The following is a 22,499-nucleotide window of genomic DNA, read 5'->3' as shown; positions in this document are numbered from 1 at the left end:
TTGTAATCAAAGAGGAACCTTGCCACAGACTGAAACAAACTTGGAAAACAAGTGAATGGAAGATTAAACAATGAAGTCTGAGTAAGATTGCTTGTTCTCCTGTGATTAAAGCCTGACAAGGCTCCATGAGTCAAAATGTAAACACATACTAGTTATGGTGGACCCCACTGGTTTATACTTTGGCAAACCACAGCTGCCTCAAATTTACCATTGAAAAGATGTTTTGGGGGAAATGAAACTAAATACCGCCTTCTATCATGCATGTGATCTATTATTCATGATAAGCAATTCCTATGATAGGCGTAAGCCTTTTTATAATATTCCAATGACTTTTCTACATTTTGAAAAATATATTTATAATATATTATCCCCTTATGTTTTTCATACCTGACTGACAAAATATTCAAGAATTTCCCATTATGTGCTTAATTTTAAGGTCTGAATTTTGAGATGCCTTCTTTTTTCTGAGCTGGCAGCTTTACTAATCAATGCACTATTCCAAATGTATGGATAGACAAATTCATACCAAGAAGCACATGGTATAAATGAGAGGAATCTAAATATGGAATCAGCCAATAGTAGTGAAGCTAATATTTATTGTTACTGTTTGCCAAACAGTGGGCTAAACACTTTAGAAGAAATATTTCTTTTAATCATTAGCAATCCTAATAAGACAAAACCCCAGTATCCCAGATTATAGGAATAAAGGGTTTTGAAAATCTTTTTTTTTTTTTTAAGATTTTTTATTTATTTATTTGACAGAGAGACAGACACAGAGAGAGAGGGAGCACAGGCAGGGGGAGTGGGAGAAGGAGAAGCAGGCTTCCCGCCAAGCAGGGAGCCTGATGCGGGGCTCGATCCCAGGACCCTGGGATCATGACCTAAGCCTAAGGCAGACGCTTAACAACTAAGCCACCCAGGCGCCCCTGAAAATCTTAACTGTTGATAAAGAATCAAATCCCTAAATGAGAATAGAAAGCATTTTGCAGGTGATTTCTTGGTAATTTGTAAAACTAAAGTTTTCCTAAAATTAACTGTATACTGACGCCTACAAATCATACACTGCAAGCGTCTACAGTCAAATTTTAAGTGATTTCTCTGCTTTATTAGTCATTTTTATTAAGGTTTATATGAAACTTCTGATTGAAGCTCCAACTGAAGCCAAAAAGATAAAACCTTTCCCTATTGCAAGTTTTCACTGAAGTATCCTATCAATAGAAACCAATGCTAAGTCTAAAAGATCTTCCATGATTTGGACTTTTCATTCATTCCTTGGACTGTGTTCACTATCTTCTGTGCACCACACCTTGGGGACACGAAGAAGACATGAACTCCACCCTCAAACAATACTCAGCCTATTAAGAGACACATGTAAACAAACCATAGCTAATATAACACACAATACATCACATAATAGAGGTAGATAGAATAGAGGCCCAAAGGAGGAAGTAGTCAATTTTCACAGAAAAAAAAGGAAAATTCTAAGAAACTTCCTGGAAGCAATGACAGAAAAGGTAGTGTTTTACCTGGCTGGCTCAATCAGGGGAGCATGCAACTCTTGATCTCCAGGTTGTGAGTTCGAGCCCCACATTGGGTGTAGAAATTACTTTAAAAAAAAAGACCGTGTAGGCTGCCTGGGTGGTTCAGTCGGTTAAGCGTCTGCCTTCTGCTCAAGTCATGATCTCAGGGTCCTGGGATCGAGCCCCACGTCAGCTCCTTGCTCAGTGGGAAGTCTGCTTCTCCCTCTCCCTCTGCTCTTCTCCCCCTGCTCATGCTTTCTCTCTCTGTGTGTCTCTCAAATAAATAAATAAACAATCTTAAAAAAAAAAAAAGACAATGTATTAAATGTAGATGAAAATCTGTGGCTTTTGGAGGTTGTTCCATTTACTTATATGTTCAAGCTACTTTTTTGTCAAAAGATGAATTACTTAAAAAAAAAAAAGCATAGGAGTCTATCTCAGTCACCTACCATTCCATACTATTTTATTTCCTATTCCTGACATTCTGGTTCTCCCAGCACTTATCTTAACTCCGTTTTTTTTCTTTTAAGTAACTAATCAGACTGTTTTCCTATCAAATGAAAATTCATCTCAATACTTAGGACACAACCTAGTGACACCACACGTAGGTACAGGAGACAGGTAAGAGCATGTTTATTCCCACACTGTTTATAAGAGAAAAATATGGAAACCATCTAAAGATGCATCAGTAAGAGAATGGGTAAATTGTGGCCCTTTTATACAATGAAATACCGTATAACAGTTTAAATGAACTGGAAGATGTGTATTAATACATGTTGAGTGAAAACTCGAGAAGTGTAGAATATATCATTTTATAAAGATGGAAAACAGGCAAAAACCATTATAGTTTACAGATACATTTATAGTATAAGTATAAAAAAACACAAAAATTAAAACTCAAAAGTCAGGGGCACCTGGCTGGCTCAGTCAGTAGAGCATGTGACTCATGATTTCAGGGTCATGAGTTCAAGCCCCACGTTGGGCATGGAGTCTACTCAAAAACAAAACAAAACAAACAAAAAAACTTCAAAGGACACCTGGGTGGCTCCATCGGTTAAGCATCTGGCTCTTGATTTCAGCTCAGGTCATGATCTGAGGCTCCTGGGAATCAAGCCCCTCATCAAGCTCTGTGCTCAGCGAAGAGTCTGCTTGAGATTCTCCCTCTCCCTCTCCCTCTGCCTCTCCCCCCACTCCCACACTCTGTCTCTCTCTATATATCTAAAATAAATAAATAAATCTTAAAAAAAAAAACTCGGGGTTCCTGGGTGGCTCAGTCGTTAAGTGTCTGCCTTTAGCTCAGGTCATAATCCCAGGGTCCTGGGATCAAGCCCCGAATCAGGCTCCCTGCTCGGCCAGAAGCCTGCTTCTCCCTCTCCCTCTCCCACTCCCCCTGCTTGTGTTCCCTCTCTCGCTGTGTCTCTCTCTGTCAAATAAATAAATAAAATCTTTTATAAAAAAAAAAACCCTCAAAATTCAGGATAGGTGTAAATTCTGTCAATAGCAGGAGAAGAATGTGGCAGGTTGATTACAGGGACTTTAACTATATGTGTAAGATTTTAATTTGGTCGGGAGAAGGAGAGGAAAACAAGAATAAGGGAGGGAGAGAACGAGGAAAAGAGAGATCCAGAGCAAATAGGCAACATTTTATTATATGACTGAGCTGGGTAGTAGATATATGACTTTTTTGTTATATTATTCTCTGTACTTTTCTGTATGTTTAAAATATTCTTGGGGTGTCTGGGTGGCGCAGTTGGTTAAGCGTCCACTCTTGGTTTCAGCTCAGGTCATGATCTCAGGGTCGTGGGACTGAGCCTCACAACAGGCTTCATGCCCAGCCTGGAGTCTGCTTAAGACTCTCCTTCCCTCTGCGCCTTCCCTGCGTGTACACACACGCACGCTTTCTCTCTCTCTCTCTAAAATAAATAAATAAATCTTTAAAAGAAAGGAAATATTCTATGTTAAAAATGAAGGATTGCTAAATCTTTATAATAGTAGTGTACAATGTTATTAACCAAATCTAATAAATAGTCAAAAATTTTAAAGTAAAAAATGAGCAAACTGCACATATAATTTTTAAATTCTAGTAAAGGAACTTATTTGCTTCTATGGGAAATAATATTTTTGTGTAACTTTCCCACTTCCCTTCTAGAGCATTCTTAAAAAAGACAACGTGAATGTCTTGGCATTATAAAGGAGGTGCTAGTGCTTATTAGCTACTCTGCTGTGAACCAGTCTGTGATAGAATGAAGGGCTCCTGAGAGACCAACAAAAGACTAACAATCTATCCAACACTTATTTATGCTTCTTTTTTTCTTAAGTCCCCTGAGGGTTTTTAAGAAAGATGTTCAGAGTTTAGCAGGCCTCCAAATGAAAAAGCATATTAATTCATTTGCTAGTAACCAAATGACTAGTTCCAGAGGCAAAATTAAAACCTCAGCTTGGTGAATAAACCAAGGTCAAATTCACAATGGGTCTCTGACACCAAAAGAGGATAAAGATTTGAAGAGTGGCCGTATGTAGGGAAAAGGACCCACGGCTGGGAGGATGGAGACCTAACCCCTAGGGCTAACTCTGCCATCAACTACAACTAGTAGGGTGATTTTAGAGTGGTCACTTTACCTCTCCCTGAAGCTTCATGTCCTTGTCTTTAAAGTGAAATACTGGATTTGATCTTCTAAGATCCTTTCTAGGTCTAAACGTCTATAATTTGGTATCCTAAATCATAGCAAAATATGAGCCCTTGGTTTAAACCATAGGTAATAAAAAATTTGCATTAGAGATTTCTGTGAGACTGATAAATGAGGTAGAAATAAGTCTCTAGACCTAAGCTTAAGCAAATCGTTTCCCCCTACTCCCCAAAAGGGGAGGTAGAGATGGAGAATATATGTGATGTAGAAATTAACATGAGGTCTTTGTAATCTGTGAGAAATCATGGAAAACTACAATAAATCCAGAAAGTGGCACATGCAAATGCAGCCACTCCATAACCCTTTCTGAAGCTGTTATGTGTAGGGCACAGTTAAGCACTAAACGATGCAGTCCCTGCCCTCAAAGGCTTAAGGTTTTTGTAGGGAAGACAGAAAAACAGACACTAAATATTGTAATAGAGGCATGTACAATGCGTTACAAACTCAGATAAAGCACTTCATCCTGACTAGGGATGTCAAGGAAGACTTCCTAAAGGAGGTGAAGTTCAAACTCAATTCTAAAAGATAAATAGGAATTAGTTGAGGAAGAAGCAAGTAGGAACCTCATATGAGAAAGCAGAGATGTGATAAGAGAACATGGTTATTTCAGTAAAGAGCAAGTAGCGTGGTATGGCCATAATTCAGAGTAGAGAGATATGGCAGGAGATGAGAGTGGCAATTTAGGCAAAGGTCAGATCACTAGAAGTATCGAATGTCAACAAAAGCAGTTTAGATTTTTATTAACGGTAATGAGGAACCACTTTAAGCCAAGGATAGAGACAAGATACTATGCAAATTTCAGTTGAATCTTTCTGAAAGCTCTGTGGACGACAGATTGTAGGTGTGAGAGAAGAGTCAGGGGGACCAGTTGTAAGACACTGGTACAGTAATCCAAGTGACAACTGGGGAGGGCCTGGGGGATGACGAATGCTCTGATTCTCAAAAGGGTAGAAAAGGACAGATTCTGGAAACTATAGATTATTGAACTACCTTTTCCTCTCTAGAAAACTCTCCAAAAGTCACCTAAAAGGTCATTGAGGAGCCTTAGAAAATGCATTGATCACTAGAACTACTAGCAGTTCACCCAAAGAGGCATCCAGACCAACCTCCTCTCCTTTGCAATAGGTCAGCGAGATTGGAGAGATCAGAGAAGAGTTTGTTGGTCAGTGTCCCTTGACTTCTCCATACTAACCCTGCCCTGTGCTTTGTTTCTGCCCTTGCCCTTTATCACAATAACCTAGGTAAAGGTTTCTCTGTAAGGATTGTTAGGACCTCAGTGAGACCCTTGCAACTCAGAGATGGGCCTTTAAATCAAAAAAAAAAAAAAAAGCCAAATAAAAGATGCTGGGACTTGCCAAAAATTTTCCCCAATTTCAGAGGCTATGGCAGCCAATCACTCGTGAGCCTTGATACTCTGATATGTCAAGAATTCAACATGATACTCCAGATGAGAACTGACCAGGCTGTCAAAGCCAATTAATTTTGTTTCATATTGGTTATTCTCAGCGTTAATCCTTACATCAATTTGTACCCATTCCCAATGAATGACTATGGGTCCCCAAAATCCTGCCAGCCTCTCTTCCATTCCCACCCTTGGGCTCTTGGCACAGCTGGTTCTTCCCTAGAATGCCCTCTCCCCATGCTTAACCTCTCTGATTTTAGGCCTCAGCTAAAGGCCTTCTCTGGCCACCCGACCTAAAGCTAGGGTGCCCCTTGGTTTCACCATCTCTGACCCTTGTTTTCTTTTAGGACATTCATTACAACCTGCACTGATTTATTTGTCTGCTTTCTTGTCTGCTTTGGTTTGGTTTTATCTTGTCAGTCTCCCCAGAAGAATTAGAATCCCCTGAGGGCAGGGACCAGGTCTGTCTTATTCATCACTATATCACCAGCATGTAGCATGGTGTCTGGAACGTAGTACGTTGTCAATTAATATTGAATGAATGAATGAGTGAGTGAATGAATCTTTGTCTTCCTTGATCCAAACTTGGCTCATTTATAAGACTCCGGTTTGCTTCCTCAGCCTCTCCACTTTGCTTTCTGCCCTGACCAGCCACCAACCTTCTCACCCACACAGTATATATCCTATTTCACCTCTCACCTCTGCCCGGCTCAGCCCGTCCAGCCAGATCTCTCCCCTCGGGCTACACAATGAACAATGTATTTGTCTTGGAGCTGTTTCTCTTGCTGCCTCAATGATCAGCTAGAGCTAATAACCTCAGCTGATCCTTGCTCCCTCTCCCTGACAAAAAAATAAATAAATGAAAACAGAAAACAGCCAAAACCATAGCTGCCTTGGGATCCTACAGCCAATCCTTGAGTACTGGCTCTAATCAAATTTACATCGGGCACAAAATTGGCAGTGTGGCTAATATATTGGTGAATCGATGTCATGATGATCTGGAACAATCACATCTTTTTGGTCAATCACATCATTGGAACACTATTTTCAAGCTGGGTTCCACACTTTAAGGGGGGAATATTGAAAACTTAAAGTATGTCCAGATGAACGTGATGAGTTTGTAAACTGTTGAAATAGGAATGGAGCTTAACACATGGGCTCTGAAGCCAGACTGTTTGAATCTGGGCTCTACTACTTGCTATGTGCTTTTTACAATTTAATTAACTTTGTGCCTTGATTTCCCCAGCTGTGAAGTGGGGCTAATAATAGTGCCCATCTCACAGAGCATTGTGAGGATCAAATGAGTTGACACATGCAAAGCACTTAAAATGCTATCAGGCCCATATTAAGTGCTTTTTCAATGTCAGATGTTCTATGAAGAATGGGGAAGAAACTGGTACAATATTTCATGCATTATTTCTCAAGACCCTTGCTGAGTGTGGTCTGAAGATCTACAGCATTGGCTTCACCTGGGAGCTTGTTGGAAATGCAGAATCTCAGGCCCCAGCTTGACCTATTGAATCCGAAACGGCACAATAGGAACCAAGTTGGAAGTGGGGAGAGATACAATCAGTAAGATGCCAATCCCATATAAGAACAAAGATGAAGAAAAATGAAGGTGGTCAGTGAGACCTGACTAATATTAGGAAAAGATTCTAAATCCATCAAGGTCCACAGTCAAGTTACCCTTCATTACAACTCCTAGCCAACATTTAAAATAGATGGAATTAAACAGAACTTGTGGGGAACAGAACAAATGCTAGATTTAGGGTGTAAAGGGGCTGGGATGAGGGAGCAAGATTTGGAATCAACTGGTGCAGGTACCCATTTGTGTAGGGCATCCAAGCAGCGAAGCTCCCTCTCTGCCAGGTGAGGGGAAGGGATGGGTAGTGGGGAAAAGAAGGGGTCCATATTGCCCTGATTCCCTTCTTTTCCCCAGACAAGGTCACCATATGTCTCAGTCTATTCGAGAGGCTATAACAATACCGTAGACTAGGTGATTATAAACAGCAGAAATTTCTTACAGCTCTGGAGGTTGGGAAGTCCAAGATCAAGACACTAGCAGATTTGGTGTTTGGTGAGAGCCCACTTCCTGGTTCACAGATGACAATTTTCTGGCTGTGTCCTCACATGGGGGAAGAGCCAACAGAGCTCTCTGGGGTCTCTTTTATAAGAGCACTAATTCCAGTCAGGATGGCTCCATTGTCATGACCTAATCACCTCCCAAAAGCCCTACCCTCCAAACACTACCACATTGGGAATTAAGTTTCAACATATGAATTTGGGGGACACAAACATTCAGTATATTGTACCATTCTTAAAAGAGTAAAAGAAGTTCATTTTCTTCCAAGACTCCTCATTACTAAACCAAGGACCAAGAACAATAAGTAAATCCATTATTGTTTCAAGACTGCATTGTGGCTTAATCTTGGTTCAAAGAAAATGAGACCGGCTGATGTTTCAATGCCAGAACAGTAGCAAAAAAAAAAAAAATTCTGGTGCCAACTATGGAAGTTTATTATATCCATAGTGAGGTGGAAAGCAAAGAATTAACAGGAACAAAAGTAACACATATGCCCCCAAATCTTCAGTTATCTCAGGATGAGTCATTTGCTGAAAGCAGTGGTTCAAGAGGGTTACACCATACTTTGAAACTATGCTAAGTAACAGAGTGAAGAGGAAGAGAAAGGAAATAGAATCTTATCAAGAAGGAAATGAGCCAAGAAAAGCAAAAGAATCTCTGGAATACTTGTGACGTCAATCTATAAACCTCAGAGCCCCTTCACCCTTTGGGGGAGGAGAACCATGAATGTAGGCCCTTTGTGGTTTATCATTTACAGTTTTGAAACTTGGCCAAGTCCAGTCAGAACTCCAGAACTGTATTTTTTTATATCTCTAATATTATTGGAACACCAGCTTGTTGAAAAAACGACACATTTCAACCAAACAAGATGAAAATCATGTGAAAGCAAATACATCACTTATAAGTAGATTGATTTCAGGGCGCCTGGGTGGCTCAGTCGTTAAGCGGCTGCCTTCGGCTCAGGTCATGATCCCAGAATTCTGGGATCGAGGCCCACATCGGGCTCCCTGCTCCGCGGGAAGCCTGCTCCTCCCTCTCCCACTCCCCCTGCTTGTGTTCCCTCTCTCGCTGTCTCTCTCTCTGTCAAATAAATAAATAAATAAATCTTAAAAAAAAAAAAAGTAGATTGATTTCTAATGCAAATGTTTCCAACCCCAAATGGAGATGATTACTTGCCCCAGGAATATTATCAGACAATGAAAATTGAGCCCAAAGATGTAACTTACTTTATTGGTAGGTGGTTCTTGGGGTGGCTTAGGGAAATAAAATCAAACAACTTTTCTACCTACAGTGAGGGTAATTTACATATATTGGATTCTCTTTACCATGTAATTGTTAGTTTCCTAATTTACTGCTTGATTGTTAACTCTTCATTTCAAAAACAAGAGCAGTTTCTCCAACAAAATTCAATTCATTCTTTCAAGCTATAATTGTAGAAATTTCATCACTCTTGAATTCTACTAATTTCCATTAATTATCATTAAATTAGTAGATTAAACTTTAAGACCTTCTTCAACTGAAGTGTTTGTTAATCTAATTCTGCCATTCTCCTTAGGGAGCTGTTAACTCAAAAATATTTGTTCTTTTGTGTTTGTATTTCTGTTTACTCTTTTCCCCTCTCAAGTTAATTGTCAGGGACTTTATTTTTCCAACTTTGAAATGAGTACCTGTATCACATAAGCCTAATATTAAGAAAACGTATTTCAGCACCTATAATAGAAGTGACCTATTTGCAGAAAAAGACAATGAACCGGTTTAAAAGGTTTGTTTGTTTGTTTGTTTTTACATATAAGCTATAAAATAATTACTAAAAAGTAAAATTCAGTCACTTTTCTTCACTGAAGATCAATTCCATCGGAGTCTTAGTATTACTGAAATCAAAGCACTAACTATTTAGTGACATCAAATTCTCTGATGAATAAGCTTCTGTTCAATGCTTACATTTTTTAAACAAGAATAGTGTTTCAGATTTCTTATATATCCATTTATATTCATTATGTGATACTGGACACCATATGTATTACATTATAATGAGTCATTGCCACTAGGCCAACAGGAAGTAACAAAAAAAGCCAAGAAACAATGTGATTTTTTCAGAATTAACTGAATGCTAGACATTTTTAAATATAGCAGCATTTTCTTTCTACAGAATAGACAAGAATGCCAACAGTTACACATGTGTGTATACTATATATGCATAATATTTAGCATATAATTATATATACACTGGCATTCATATGTAGATGTACACATATGAATAAACACATATGATTAAATTCCAACACAAATACATTGCTCTCCTTTCCTAGTAAAAAAAAATCTGTATCTTAAGGTTGAATTTTAAAAGCCATTATAAAAAATCATGTTTATATATTATATCTAATCTACATCTAGTATGTGGTTCTTTGTCTATTTCTGCATCTAGTATGATTTTTCTTACTAAAGTTTAATTTTCTTTCAATTTTAACACATCACAAAGATGATCATATATATTTCCTGCATAAAATTTCTTTTCCTGAGAGACAGCGTCTCAAAACATAAGATAAACTATGAAACAATAAGCAAATTGATTTAAAAATCAACAACCCTTAAAATGAGCTCTTAAAAACTGGACTCTTTTTAATCTTGGTAAATTACTGCATTGTAGCTGATCCTTCTGCATAGTGTTTATTCAATGTAGAAGTGTGTGACAGTGTAATCATTTTCAGTCTTACAAGTTATTTGCAATAAAATTAGAAACTTGTTTCTGTTTTACTTTTTTTCAAATTAAAAAAAAAATTCATTATCCTTATCTCTATGTCTCTAAATTCTGGTAGCATCTATAGACCCGGAACTCTTGGCATGTGCTACCTTAGACAAACATATCCCATTATAAAATTTGTATAAAGGAAGGGACCTCCCAAACCTCTCTCCCTGTCTTACATTATTTCAAAAATAAACTCAGGGCTCAGCGGTATGCATTTATGGTCACTAGCATTTTTTTTTAATTTTCAAAGAAATCATCAAACTTTCGAGTTGATTATACTTAAACTACAGAATCATGGAGTTTTAGGCAACAGTCCCTCATTTTACCTCAGAGATTAAGTGACTTGCTCAACAACACATAGCTCAGCAAACAGAAGGCTTGCACCAGAATCCCTTTCCCAGGTGGGTAATCCCCGTTGTGTGTGCTATAAGATACAAACAAGTAACGTGTTGCGATCTTTATTGAAGAGAAAAATGAGAATCAGCACTCTAAAATACCATTCAGTTCCACAGGATCCCAGGCTATTCTAGCCCTGTTCTAAACAAAGAGAAATTTGTAGATTTTATAAGCAAAGCCAAATTTTCAAATAAGGGAATAGGCAAAAGCAGCAGCATAGGAAGTATGTGTGCTAAAAAAAAGAATGTGCCTCTTCTTATCTCAGAAATACTGCATATACATTTTCTTGAGAAGTCAAACTAAATTTGATTAAGCACATTTCTACATATCACATGAGCCTACCACTAGTATAGAAGAGAGTGGAAACCAAAAGAAATGCCACAGATTTCATGGTGTGATTCAGTTTCTTTCCAAGTGACACTTCCTTTGAAAAGGCATATATTTGGAATTTGCCTTTTAGAAAATGCTTCTTTTCAATTTTCAAATATAATTCTGGTGTAATTAATTTAATCTGCATCTCAACACTTCTTGAGCTGAGCTTTCCACCAAGCACAAGATCTCTGTTTATGGACCAGAACAAAGAACAGTATATTGAACACAATCTGGAACGGTCAACATGGTGGTAGCCATAAGATGATAGAGCCTCCGTATATCATCAAAGGCATAGTCTTTCCAACATGGTTTATCAGACCCCTGTTTATCCTTATCCATGTTCAAGTGCCCAACGGACATTTTGTTGCTATACAAATCCTGCAAAGTAAACAGAAAAGGTGTGAGAAAAAGCATCAGATGAGAAAAAAGATGAACCTTTATGGAAGGTGAGCCTGAAGATAAGGTCTACTTAAAATGCTTACATTCAGGGGCCGCCTGGGGGGCTCAGTCAGTTAAGCATCTGCCTTTGGCTCAGGTCATGATCCCAGGGTCCTGAGATGGAGCCTCGTGTTTGGCTCTCTGCTCAGGAGGGAGTCTGCTTCTCCCTCACCTTTTGCCTGCCACTCCCCCTGCTAATGCTCTCTCTCACTTTCTCACTCTCTCAAATAAATAAAATCTTTAAAAAACAACAACAATAACAACAGCTTATATCCAAGGCAACTGTATGAGGTAAGACAGCTAATTGCTTACTTAACACATTTCAAATTCCAGACTTTACCAATCCAAAGCAAAGTGTTTATCTTGATTTGACACCAAACATGGCACTGGGGAAGAAAAAAAATGGGGAGCCGTTGGCCAGTGTTCTTAGCTCTCCATACTCATGTGTTTCAGAAATCAACAAAATCGCTGTATTTACAGGGAATGCATCAGAGATTAAAATAGCAGAAGAAAAGGGAGCTGCTGTTTGAGGAGGAACTAATAAGATTCAGAAGATTTGGGATGATGAAATTCAATCAGACTTTTATGTAGCTGTTCCAGAAATAATGCCCAAGCTTAATCCATTAAAGAAGGAAATGGAAAAAATATATATATATTTCCAATGCTTACTTGGAATCCCATTGCCTGTGACGTCCCCAAAGTTCTTGCATTATTTAAAACTGGATATGAAATTAAGGTAGATGAAGAAAGGGAGAACATTTTCAAGACCAAAATAGCAATAGTAGATAAGGCAAGTGACCAGATAGCTGTCAATCTGCTAGCAGTTGATCTCCTATCAATGTAGGCACAGACTGCTGAATTTGCGACCCTTTGCGGTCGGTCCTTTCCCTGGAAGTTTGTGACTAAAGATGAAGCCATTGTTGCCCAAAGGAGTAGAAACCAAAGAAAGTAACAATGAAGCTGCCTACAAGTGTTGCACTGTGAAATTTTCAGTGGCTTAAGAAGCAACAGAAGGGCGCCTGGGTGGCTCAGTTGGTTAAGTGACTGCCTTCGGCTCAGGTCATGATCCTGGAGTCCCGGGATCGAGTCCCGCATCGGGCTCCCTGCTCGGCAGGGAGTCTGCTTCTCCCTCTGACCCTCCCCCCTCTCATGTGCTCTCTTTCATTCTCTCTCTCTGAAATAAATAAATAAAATCTTAAAAAAAAAAAAAGAAGCAACAGAAAATTTTGAAACTGTATGATTTAGTGTCTTGTTATTTCTTCATCATTGTACTTGAAAATGAATTCTAATGCTGGAAAATCTTATAACACTTTCAAAAGTAAGAAAATAAAATGTTCTCTGTTTCTGAAAAAAAAAAAACAGTGTCTTGAATTATTAGATAAGTTTTTGTTCTTACCTTCAAATATTTACATGAATTATTCGGGCTTTGGATGGATGGAGCTTTGAAATATTCAAATTCCTTGAAATATTTTATGATATAAGGTTCATATTTATTAAACCCTGTAGGATGTACTTTTCTGTGGAAGTGAAGATTCAGTTCAATTCTCCTTTCTTCAGTACAGAGAGCGTACAGAGCAGAGTCTGGGCGATGGAGAAGGGCAAAGATAAGTAAGCCAGTCTTGAGAGATTTTACCCATAAGGGGAAATACAAAGCGATAAAATACTTGTAAACCACAAGTTATAGAGGTCCTAAAAAGAAAGAGATAACTGCCAGGCGTGGCTGGAGGAAAAGCTTCAGACAGAAGCTAGCATTCCAGATGAGCCCTGAAAGGCTAACAGAGTATCACAAATGGGGGGAGGGCAGTGAAATGAGGGGCTAAGCTGTCAACTTGACTCTTGCTCTCTTTTTCATTTATGAAACGCCTTTTAGATATCATAACCACACAGTCATCTTCCCAGCATGGTGCCAGCTCCTTTGGTCCAAACCTTGGTGCTGCCTCCCCACCAGGCAAACATATTCTGACTATCCCAGGAGCCCTGTTTCTGACGGCTGCCCCGCACTCCTTCCCCCACAGAGACTCCCCATTCAGCAGTTCCGCCCTTCACAAGCAGCATTCACAGTCTCATCAGAACCCCCACCAGATATCCATTCCCCCACTCTTTCCAGTCCTGCTTGATGAAAGATGCCATCCAAACTAGAAACCTGGCCACACAGGTGACCTCATCCCCACTTCTAATGCTTCCATGACACCCCAAGTGATACTCCTTAACTTGGGGTAAAAAGCTTTCCTATCGAGCTTTGGATCTCCCCTGTCCCTCCCTCACAGTGACTCTTGTAGATCCTGCTGTGCGTGCACACACGCGTGCACGCGCACACACACACACACACACACACACAGAGGCATCATGTTGTTTCACCTTTCTGTTTTGCTTGTGTTTCCGCACCCTCTGTGTGGAATACAAGCCTCTCTTCCCTGGTTGCCTAAATACTTCCTACTCATTCTTCCAGTCCCAGTTTGAATGAATTTTCTTTTGATAGTGTCTTGCTCTTTCTAATATAACCTTTTAGCCTTTCTAGACTGAACCCATTACTCAGATCAGCACAACAACATCAGTCTTGATGTTTTGTCCATTCAACAGAGGATTCTTCCTCCTTTGGGGTGGGAGAAGGAATAAAGCTATGAATATTTATGTTAAGTCTTTTTTTGTGTGGGGTGTCTAGAATAATAAATTTTGACACAAACTCATCAAAACATCGCTATATTTAACTATAATGCTTCATTGGGAAAACACTGAAATTGCCTAAAAGATGAATGATAAGGGATCATAGCAGACACATGAGCAGGGCAATGGCAAAAAGAAAATTCAAGGAAAAAGGATCAATAGAAGGTAAAATTAACTGGCTCTGGAGAAAGTAGGAGGAATCAAGAGTGAATTTGAGTTTGAGCCTTAGAAACTAAGAGAAAGGTAGTATCTGTGATGGAATCTGGAAGGTTCAAAAGGGGAAGAAATTTCTTTTTAATTTTAGAATTCTTTTTATTGAAGTGTAATTAACATACAATGTTATATTAGGTTCAGGTGTACAACATAGTGATACCACAATTCTATACGATACTCAGTACTCACCATGTTGAGTGTAGTCACCATCTGTCACCATACAATGCTATTATAATATTATTGACTATATTCCCTATGCTGTACATTTCATCTCTGTGACTTATTTGTTCCATAACTGGAAGTTTGTGCCTCTTCATCCAAAAAGGGAAGGAAATTTGATGGGACAGCAGGACATCAAGTGGATGTACCACAACAAATTTATAGCTATAGAACTCAGGGGGAAAAATATCCTAGGGTGAAGGTAGGGAATCATTTTAGAGATTACCAAAGACATGAGAATGATTAAAAAAGAGAGGGTAAAACCAGAGTGCAAAGGTCATGGCCTTGTGGGACACCTACAGTTACAAAATGAGAGAAGGAAGTGAAGGTAGTTTTAAAAAATATATAAATAAAGGAAGAGTCAGAAGTGGGAGTGAACCAGGACAGTGGAGCATCGTATCAGCCAAAGGGAGAGAGGGATAAAGGAAGAGCAGTCCACATTGTTGGATGCTGCCGAGGGGTGAAGGGAAATGAGGACCAAAGAGAAAAGCTGTTCAATTTGGTGATTGGGAAATGACAGTGGTGACCTCAGAGAGCGTGGTTTCCAAAAGAAAAGCAGGAGAGGAAGCTAAACCACAGACAGCTGAGAACAAACGGGCGTGGACTTATAGCCACGATGGTGCTTGGAGGACCACTCCAGTCCAAAATGATAGTGATAACAGATGGAATATAAAATGGGAGAAATGTTAGGCATGTTCACACTTAAAAACACCTCTGCAGCCCAGAAATGGAACAGAAACAATATGGTGAGTGGCTGGATTCCGCCAAAAGCAAACAGAGGTATTCAGGAGCTGGATTCATTCAGGGCATTGGAGGCTAAACATCTCCATGTGAGGCAGAAGACCCATCTGAAATCAAGGGCTGGGATCAAGAGTCAGCAGCTGCCTAGGGCTACAAACTTGTACAAACCTAGATATCTAGGGGGGTGGAAGAATCAGACACAGTCTCATGGCCAGAATGCGATCCTGGAGAAGAGATTGGATGTACAATACTATACGATAAGACCAAAGTCTGGCCTGAGAGTCCCAGAAACGAGATGGAAATAACCACAGAACTACTAAATAGGGAAGGTTGAGTTCGGAGGGACAGAGGAAGGAAGGAAGGGAAGCAAGGAGGGAAGGTGGGAGGGAAGAAATTAGAGCTAAGAAAGAGCGCCCAAAATAGAAGCAACAACAGTGAGAAGAGTTCATTCCAGACAAAAAAGGGAAGGGAAGATTATAAGACAAAGAAAAGAAATTGGAGGTTTATATATTGAAATATTGAAAATATTGAAAGAGGTTTAAATATGGTGGAGTGTACAGCTCTTGTTTCTTGTCTCTCCGGCATCTGTTTTCTTTTTTCCTAATGACAACACTCCAGTTTTCCTTGGAGAACCAGACTCACTCCCTGCCTGTATGCGTATTGTAACCCCCTAACTAAGATGATTGGCTCAGAGATGAGCATGTGAGCAAATCAATGAATTAGAACCAATCCTTAAATTTTTGTGGGTAGCAACACTTAAAAGGAAGCAGGCTCCCTCTGGGTATTGCTGAGAGACTAGGATGTAAGCCTGGAGCTTCTGGAGATCCTGCCTAGAAATGGAGCCAAGACAGAGAGAAGTATCCTAGAGAGATGGAGAAAGAAAGACCAAGATCTAATGACAGTGTTTGATATCCTGGATCCAGTCATATTGGCTTCTTATCAGTTAAGTGAGCCCAGGAGTTTCCTTTTTTGATCAAGTTGGTTTGAATTATGTTTCTATTACTCTTACCTGAAAGCTTCCTGACAAAACAAAAACAGAGAGGCATAGCTATTTCTATTTGCAGATAACATGAGAAGCTACCTAGAAAATCCAAAAAAATCAACTGAAAAACTTTCAAAAACTAATGATGCAGGGTCAAATGCAAAAAAAAAAGTCAACAAACTGATCATTTTAAAAATAGAAAGTGTGATATGAAGAAAAAAACAGATTCCATTTACAATAGCAACAAAATTAGAAAGTAGTCACCAATAACACCATATCTTGCAGATATGTGCAAGAACTACAATAAAAAGGGGCGCCTGAGTGGCTCAGTCAGTTAAGCGTCTGCCTTCAGCTCAGGTCATGATCCCGGGGTCCTGGGATCGAGCCCCACATCAGCAGAGGGCCTGTTTCTCCCTCTCCCTCTGCCTGCCTCTGCCTGCTTGAAATCTATCTCAAAGATAAATAAATAAAATCTTTTAAAAAATAAAAATAAAAAAGAGGGACGCCTGGGTGGCTCAGTTGTTTAAGCAGCTGCCTTCAGCCCGGGTCATGATCCCAGGGTCCTGGGATCGAGTCCCACATCGGGCTCCTTGCTCAGCAGGGAGACTGCTTCTCCCTCTCTCTCCCTCTGCTTGTGCTCTCTCTGTCAAATAAATAAAATCTTTAAAACAAAGAAACTTATTATTAAAAAAAAAAGAACTACAAGAAAAGATGTAAAACTTAGACAAAGACCTGAATAGGAGGACTTAATGTTGTCAAGATAACAATTGTCCCCAAATTATTCATAAATGCAATGTATTTCCAATAGAACAAGAATTGATCAATAGCTCAATGGAACAGAGTAGAAAACCCAGAGACAAGCTCAAGTATAAGAGAATTTAGTATGTTATAAGGGTAATATTTCAAAATAATGAGGGAAAGAATGGACTCTTCAATAAATGATGTTGAAACAGTTGGCTATTAGAAAAAAATTTACTTTTTTACATCACATGATTTATTAAAATAAATTCTAGATGGATTTAGGTAGGAAAACAAAAATATTATCAAACCATTAAAAGAAAATATATAGAAGACCGTGTTTATGAACTTGGGGGTAGGAAAGATCTTCTGAAACAAAATGCAAAATGCAAAAGCCATAAAAAAAAGGATTGAAAAGCTAAATAAATTTTACTTTACTAACACTTTAAATTTGTTCAACAAAGGAATCTGTAAATTAAATTAAAATTCCAGTTGTAGACTGGGTGAGTACATTGTAACATACATAGCAAAGGACTTGCTCTTCTATGTCCTCAAGAAAAAGATAAACAGAATAGAAAAATGGACAAAATATATGACAACCAATTCACAAAAGAGGAAACATGCATGGCAAACATTTGAAAAAAAATGCTCAGTTTCATCAGTTTCGGGGTGGGGTGAGGAATGCAAATAAAAACAAGGGGATACCATTTTTCACACATTTGACTAGCAATAAACAAAAAGATCCATATCCAGTGTTGGCAAGCTTTCTGGGAAAGACGTGCTCTCTTATACCATTGCTGGGAATATAAACTCGTCAAGGTTTTTTGGAGAACAAATTGGGCAGTGGTCCCTTCAACTTTAGATGCATCTGTATTTTTGGGCAGTGGTCCCTTCAACTTTAGATGCATCTGTATTTTAACTCAGCAATCTCACACTTTGGTATCCACCCCTCAGAAATAATACTTGCAAATGGGCAAAACGAAAGCAGGGACAAGGTTGTTCACTGATGTATTAAAAACTTAGAGCAACCTAAATGATCATCAAAAGAGGGACAGTTAAATAAACAGCGATGCATCTGAGTTACATAAGGGTATGCGGTTGTTAAAAAGAATTAGAACACACAGACACAGAAAAATCTCCAAGAGACATGGCTAAATTAAAAAAAACATTGAGGAACAAGCCACACTATATGATGTGCAAAATCCGCTCTCCCTCTCTCTCTAAATCTGTGTGTTTGTGTATACATACACACACATGTATATAAATATATAATACACAGGTAAATAATGCAGATATATAAATATCTGAAAAGACGCATTCCAAATTGAGCTCAGTGTTTGCCCAATGCAGGAACCTGAAATGGACGTGGGAGGAAGGGTAGGAAGAAAAATGTTTTATTTATCTGAAGTGTGTGATTTTTTTTTTTAAAGAGTCCTTATAGCTTTATGAATGTAGGTCTTCATTCTGTTTAGGAAAAGACCTTCCCCTTTCTAAAGTCCTGCTCCGTGTCAGGCATGGGGGGGGGGGGGGGTACCCTGCACTGCATTCCAGACTAGCTGCATTCCTGGTGAAGCAGTGAGTCAGCCCAGGGTGCCCCAGGGCCAGGCCCGGGTACAGCAATTCTGAGCTTCACTCCTGTGTCAACATTCGCAAGGACGAACCATGGGCAAATCAGTTTCAGTTCCTTTCTCGCATCCAGCTCATTTTTGGAACAGATAGCACAGAATGGAGTGAGACTGAGGGTCAAGCAAATCGCCACTCCATGGGCTGACTCCTCCCACCTTCTCCATGCCTCTGCTAACCAGCCAAACCTGTCTGGCAGTGGGGAGGTGGAGAGTTCAGGGGAAATGCTTGCGGACTTTGGACACTGCTCACAGCAAAAGGGCAAGCTGGGGATACCGTTGCTGGAAATTTTTTATGCAGTCAAGTGTTCCCTGCCCATCTGGCAGTTTTTCTTGCACTCTTTTTGCATAATTGTAGGGCAGACAAAATGGCCCTTCACCCCATGCATGAAGCTCTGGAGAGATGATCCATAGACCACAAAGATACGCTGAATTGGGCGGGGGAACCCGAGTGCTATGAACAACCTCCTAAAGAGAACGCCATGAATAAATTCCTCACTTACCAGTCAGTGGCATCCGAAAAGGAGAGGAAGTCAGCATGTATAAAACAGCTGTGCAAATTCCAAAGCGTACAGGGTACGACTAACCGCATCATGCTACTTCCTAAACACTAGGTTCCCTCCTCCTTTCTCCTCTTAGCCCCCAAAATAATCTAAAAACAATCCTCAAACTGGGGGAAAGGCAAACCATTCTGGGAAGAAAAAAATAGCCCCTGCTCTAGATATCTTTTTCAGAGTTTGGCTGAAACTGTTAAAGATATTTCTCATTTTCTTTTCTTCTTGGCTGCCTTGACAGCCCTTCAGGATTTCAGCTGGCTCCAAGCACAGCTCAATAAAGATTATTCCGGAGAAGTTTCATATTCCTAAGATTCCTTACATTTCTTTCTTTAATTTAGGAAATGAGGCTGAAAAGGCTGAAAGACAGCCCAGATTGCACCATTTCCTATGCAAGTTTCTTGCAAAAGCAAGCTGTGCCTCGTTCCAACAAGAACAGAGAGAGGCAGTTCAGAATGGAAGGTGGGCAGTGGGTCCTTTGGAGCAGCGGTAGGACTATTTGTCTTTTGAAAAGGCCCCAGCAGGCCCAAAGGCTGTCTGAAAACTTTTTGTAAAGGAGGGAAGGGGGAAAAAAAAAAAGGAAACTTCGGTGCGCTGAGCCACTGAGAAAGCCAGTAACTGCACTGTGGACTTCATTCATTCACCAAATGTCTACTTTGCACCTCCGAGGCGCCGGGGTCTCTTCTAGATGCTGAGCGTAGAGCAGTGAAGACAACCATGTGTGATCCCTGCAGGGCATTGCTGTGCAGGGGGCTGCCCCACGCAGAGGGCTGGAGGAAACCCTTTCCCTGGCTGTTTGTCCTCAGCTGGGGCGTGCTGTTCCTTCCGTCCTTTCGTCCTTTCGGCTCTCCAGTCCCTTCCTCCTCCGGCATCCTTGGTTTATTATACCCTTCACCTTTCCCCTTTATAATCACATGGTCCTTTGTAAACATCAAAGGAAAATAAGCAGGACCGGGGAGCTGATGAAAACGAAGCCTATGACTCAGAGGAGGATGTTTTTCTATTTTTCATTCTGACATCTCCTCTCAGAAGAACCTAGAAGCCTTTTTGTGGTAAGAAGAGTTTGTCTCTCCTTTTAATAGAGATTCCTCACTTCTGCTCTTATTGTCAAAGTCTACTTTCAATCATCCACTGCTTATTGGCCTACCACTCCCGTGGGCCCTCAGAGTAGCCTGGCAATCATTTCTTGTTTCCTTATGCAGCTTTGGTGTTTTTCATCCTTCATTTAGTCTATTAAAAAAACAAAAATCGCCATGCTCCGCAGAGTTCCCTACCCACAGCCCACCCCAGGCTCCACGCTTGCGCAGTTAGCCTCAACAGATGACCGTGCTCGAACTTTAGAGAGAAAATACAAACCATCAGGAAAGGACTCCTTTCATTTCCAATCACCTCACCCATATAGACTGATTATATGTGTCCCCGCCCCCCAAAATTCGTATGCTGAAACCTAATCCTCAATATGATGGTATTTAAGGGGGGTCTTTGGGAGGTGATGAGGTCATGAGGGTAGAGCCACCGTGGCTGGAATCCGCGCCCTTATAACCGACGGCCCGGAGAGCTCCCCACCTCCCCCAATCAGGCTGCGAGAAACAGCCAGGAAGCAGGCTGTCAGGAGACACTGAATGTACCCTGCCTTGATCTGGGATTTCCCAGCTTTCAGAACTGTAAGAAATAAATTTCTGTTGTTTATCATCCACCCAGTCTATGGTATTCTGTTAGAGCAATCTGCCCCTGCACACATTTTCTCCATCTTGCACAAAGAAAGAGTGTCCTTTCAATTAAGGTGAGTTTCTGCACCACATTTTTGCAGCTACCCCCTTTAGTCTTCTCACGGAGAGCACCCCATCATTTACCTCCCCCCTTCCATTTCTTCCCCTCTGCTGGATCCTTTCCTTTGGTCCGACACAAAACCCTGGCCTTTCATCATATGAACTTCCTGCTAAAAGCTGATCCAGAAACATCCAAGGACAGATAATAAATAAAAGGGAACCAGGATGACGGCTACATAAAAATACTGACTATTGGATCTTTTGGAATCAATCACCCTTTATGTCTCTCACCTTCTACTCATATTCTACTTTCTGAGATATTTTATCATCTAATCTTTCCAGTGAATTTTTAATTTTGCCAATCATACTTTTCATTCCCAACAGTTCCTCATATTTCTGAATATTCATATTATAGCATCCTTACTCTTCTTTTAGGCAGGTAATAATTTCTCAAATCTCTGAAAATACTAATTAGAGGTTGTCAGGGTTTTTTTTTTTTAATTTATTTCTGTTCCCTAAATTATTTCTCTGTGGGATCCTCATCATTAGGCATATGCTGCTGAGTACACACCCTTATATTGCTACTTTAGGTCATGCTCCTGAACTCCAGATTTCTATCTTTAATTGCCTAATGAATGACTCTACTTGGACATTCTAAAGACACCTCAAACTGAATTCCTATTTTCCTCCAAACTTGTTTTTTTCTTTTATCTCAGTAAATGGCAATACCATCTGTCAGTTACCCAAATACGAAACCTAGGAGTAATTCTTAACTGGCCCTATTTTTCCTCACCTGTATCTACTACATTAATTCCTAAAGATTCTATCTTTAATGTCACTCAATACTGTCCTAATGTTTCCTACTTTGTTGAAAAAACATAGATGGTATAATGGCTGGCATCTCTCCATGCATTTAACTGCTCCGTCTCAAGGAAGGTGGAGGGACCCATGATTTGTAAATTTGGAAAGGACAAATTGGGCATGTTCTGAGCCACCCTTCATTCTCTTGGCTGCTAGCTACAAGGAAACACATTCCTTTTTTAAGTTTTTTTTTTTTTTTTCATAATCTCTACACCCAACGTGGGGCTCAAACTTGCAACCCCAACATTAAGAGTTGCAGGCTTTTCCAACTGAGCCCGACAGGCACCCCTACAAGGACACACATTCTAATAATTATCCAGGTGCAGCATTCCCCAGAGGACGTCCCAGTTCAGGCTCCCTGGGAAGCAGACGATGAGATAGGTATTAGCGTATAGGAGGTTTATTAGGCAGTACTCTCAGGATCAATACTTGGTGGAGGGAAGGGAAGGGAAGGGAAGGGAAGGGAAGGGAAGGGAAGGGAAGGGAAGGGAA

At 40.0% G+C, this 22,499-nt stretch overlaps 1 pseudogene; it reads left to right on the top strand.

Annotated features, from left to right (window-relative positions):
- The first annotated feature begins 11,467 nt into the window (after window positions 1-11,467).
- Window positions 11,468-12,546, top strand: LOC110587483 (annotated as a pseudogene).
- Window positions 12,547-22,499: the final 9,953 nt, after the last annotated feature.

The sequence above is a fragment of the Neomonachus schauinslandi genome, chromosome 10 (assembly GCF_002201575.2).
Source record: "Neomonachus schauinslandi chromosome 10, ASM220157v2, whole genome shotgun sequence".
Classification (NCBI taxonomy): Eukaryota; Metazoa; Chordata; class Mammalia; order Carnivora; family Phocidae; genus Neomonachus; species Neomonachus schauinslandi.
This window is presented reverse-complemented; position numbering and strand designations above follow the sequence as displayed.